Source organism: Montipora capricornis, chromosome 8 (genome assembly GCF_036669925.1).
Source record: "Montipora capricornis isolate CH-2021 chromosome 8, ASM3666992v2, whole genome shotgun sequence".
NCBI lineage: Eukaryota > Metazoa > Cnidaria > Anthozoa > Scleractinia > Acroporidae > Montipora > Montipora capricornis.
This window is the reverse complement of record NC_090890.1, coordinates 38015792-38019234: the sequence shown is the minus strand read 5'-3', so window position 1 is coordinate 38019234 and position 3443 is coordinate 38015792. Positions and strand designations below refer to the sequence as shown.

At 41.5% G+C, this 3443-nt stretch overlaps 1 long non-coding RNA gene across 1 annotated transcript in view; it reads right to left on the bottom strand.

Moving 5' to 3' along the window:
* LOC138014250 (uncharacterized) overlaps nucleotides 1–3340 on the bottom strand; it is a 6987-nt gene extending 3647 nt beyond the window's left edge. The window contains exon 1 of the long non-coding RNA XR_011125280.1: nucleotides 1431–3340. This is a non-coding gene — a long non-coding RNA (uncharacterized lncRNA). The remainder of the gene's footprint in view (nucleotides 1–1430) is intronic.
* Nucleotides 3341–3443: the final 103 nt, after the last annotated feature.

Below are 3443 nucleotides of genomic sequence, written 5' to 3'. Positions count from 1 at the left end.
AGCTAAAAAGAGCAAGGCCGATAAAACGTCGAAGGGAGAAATTAGAAACAAAACCAATATTTCGAAAGACACTACCTTTCTTCATCAGGGTTTTAAGAGGATTTTTCGCTTGTTAAAGCCTGCTTAAGAAAGGCAGCGGCTGTCGAAATATTGGCTTTCAAGTTTCCAATATACAGTACTCCCTCACCGTTACATAAACCTTGCTCTTATTAGCTTTTCAGCATAATTATGCATTTTCCGCCTATTTTGTCTAAAAACATTTTTGTTGTCAAAAGCATAACTTGGCTTGTTTTTGCTGTTCTAACAATTCTAAAGACCTTTTGGTAACTCTAATTTTGTGAAGTGTACAGATACATGCTCCCTCTCCATGTGGGAACGCTTAGCCGGTCAGCGGTTAGTTTGAATAGCTTGCACCCGTCACGAACTAACGCGCAGGTCATAGAAGGAGTAGCGAAGCGGAAAGTAGGACAGCTCCGACAGCTCCTGCACAAGTAGGTAGAGAACGATCTTTGGAATCCTGATCTGCTGGTAAAACAAACGCGATGCCTTATTTTTTAAGTATTTTACTTCAAAATAAAACAAAGAATTTTTCAAACCAAAGGAGCATAATTTGGAAAAATGAGCGGCATAATTTGAGCATTTTTGGATGAGCATTGCTAGGAGCATAAAATGCCAGTTTTACTAACATAATAAAATTGACCGAGCCCAGCAGGTGCCAAGCAGAAAATCTCTTGGTATTTATATCGACGAAAATCTGGAATGTTCACATCGAAAGTCTACAATCTAAGAATGAAGGGGGTAGTTTCTAAAGAAACTGTGGCGCTGCGTCGGTGGGATTCGCTCTGACGAAGGGCTAACGCTCGAAACGTCAGCTTTTAGAATCTCTGTACGGTGGCCAATTTATATATTCTTAACTCCGTTGATAAAGCCAAATTTCTGTATACAATCTAAGAAGATTGCTTCTGATATTGGGACCCTGAAGCGCATTCGACCTTTTGTTCCTCACAGAACTGTGCGGCTGCGATTTATTTACAATTATCTGGTGAAACCTCATTTCGATTGCTGTAACGTTGTCTGTGGTAACTGAAATAAAACTCTTGCCAATAAACTCTAAAAGTTACAAAGCCGTGGTGCTAGAGTCCTGACCTCCGCCGCCTTTGACACCAGTACTGAATACCTTTTTCAACTGTTGAATTGGAGACAGCTTGAATCCCAGCGTCAGATACAAAAAGCTTGCATGGTGTAAATCTCTAAATGAGCTCACCCTGTTTATCTTCCTGTTTAGATTTGTCGGGCGTAGCACCATTACTGGCTATTCTCTTGGGAACACTAAAGATAAACTTGTGCGCGGTCTCGCTACCCCGCACAAAGGTCTTAAGAGCACTTTCACGTATAGTGGTGCGGTGATATGGAACGGTTTACCAACTCACTTGCGGAAGTAACGATCTGCAGACGCTGTCAGAGAGCCGCAACCAGACCTGTGTACGCTTTGTCCAGGAACTATCTGTATCATCCTTCCCGTGTCTGGCAAGCCTGCTTCCCGTACGAACAAGCGTCAACCAAGGTTCTAGTAGACAGGTCACCAATATCAATAGACTCCAGCGTACAGACAGGTTCATTACTTTTAAGTACACGTAGCACTGCGTTGTATTATATTTATTGACATCATTGTTTTAGCTTTGCTGACCCCTCTTGTAATTTAGCCAAGAGAAAATGAGGGGACAGAGAAGGAGGCTCCCGGTCCAGCCCTTGGGATATGTCAGTCCACGAAAGTTATTTTTAGACGAGCGGAAGTTTTCCGAGACGTCCGCATGCAGGCCATCCTCGGTCCGATTTTTGAAAGAAAATATATATTCATCAGCCTTCCACGTGCGCCATCATTTTCTCTTTTCACTAAGAACCTGAGAGCGAGGCAAGACTGCATGCGGACATCTCAGAAGACAGACTTCCGCTCGTCTAAAAATAACTTTCGTGGACATAACATATCCCGGCCAACGCCTTGAGCCTCCCTCTCTGTCCCCTCATTTTCTCTTGATTTAGCTTAATGCTACAAGGAGAGTGATTAAACATATCTATCTATCTATCTATCTATCTATCTATCTATCTATCTATCTATCTATCTATCTATCTATCTATCTATCTATCTATCTATCTATCTATCTATCTATCTATCTCTCTATCTACCTATCTATCTATTTATCTATCTATCTATCTATCTATCTTTAGCACCTTTTCATGCTGGCTGCAGCGGCCACCTTTATCGTAATTCATTTAGTTAAACACGGCTCTCGTGTAAAGCAGTTTACTTTACTCATTGTAGTTTTAGATATTTTATAGCACAACTTTTTATAACCAGTATTTTAATAAGTAGCAATCAATGTAACTGATGAGAAAAACGTGGATAAATATAAAGTTATTTGATTTGCCTTGGCTTCATACACCAGTACACAAAATCCAGATGCTCTTTAAGTTTTTTTTTCCTATCATAACTCCAGCCATTTTTACGACTGGGAAATTTAAAGAAAGGATGTCGTTTGTCGCGATTTCACTTTAAGTGCTGTCGCTACTTTTTAGGCCATGTCGCTTGTCGGAATTTACCCTGGCAGAGCCTCATTGAAGACCGTGTTTTTCAGGGTGCATGGCAGTTGCAATACACGTGGCTTACACTGTGATGCCGACAAAAAGATAAGAACCTGTAAGATCTGTCTCGAGGCAAACAAATCAAATGCGTTTGCAATATTGAGGAAGGGCCACCATTGCAAGAGTTCCAATTTGAACGTGCCTTGAAGACATGGACAGAAATCACGAAGGGTATTTTCCTCCCTTGTCACAGAACGCACGTAAATTTGTCCCACTTAAGCTCCTTCAGGGCCCATATTTTTCACGAAAGGGGACCCTGGGACTCCCCAAGACAAAATCCTTGTGAAAACACTGGCGGTCGGTGATCGGAGAACGAAACAATACAGCAGCATCAAGCCTTGATGACAATACAAGCTACAACCAGGTGATCTGGTGACGTAACTCGGAGGACTGGAGAGAAAGATTTTAGCAGAGCATATAGCAGAGGCGAAGTTAGATCTCATCGGGTCTACTTGAATGTTCATTTAGTAACAGGAAATGTGGTAGACACAGAAGGATCTGTTGAGTTTTGGCGATGGAAATACTGCAGGGAGTTTAGGAACAACACCTAACGCCGCGCGCGGTTATGGGATACGGCGTTAAAATTTTTCTTCCCAGTCCTCCAAATTACGTCACCAGATCACCTGGGAGTCATAGAGACCTATGAAAATAACATTCTGGAATAGTTACAGGATTACTCGAGAACGGGAACACAGACAACGTAAGAGAATAATTATAAAATGTTGTCTTCTACTTTATATGTGCTATCCAAGCAGCAGCCGAAAATGGCTTTTCCTACTTTGTATATAATAAAACAACACCAA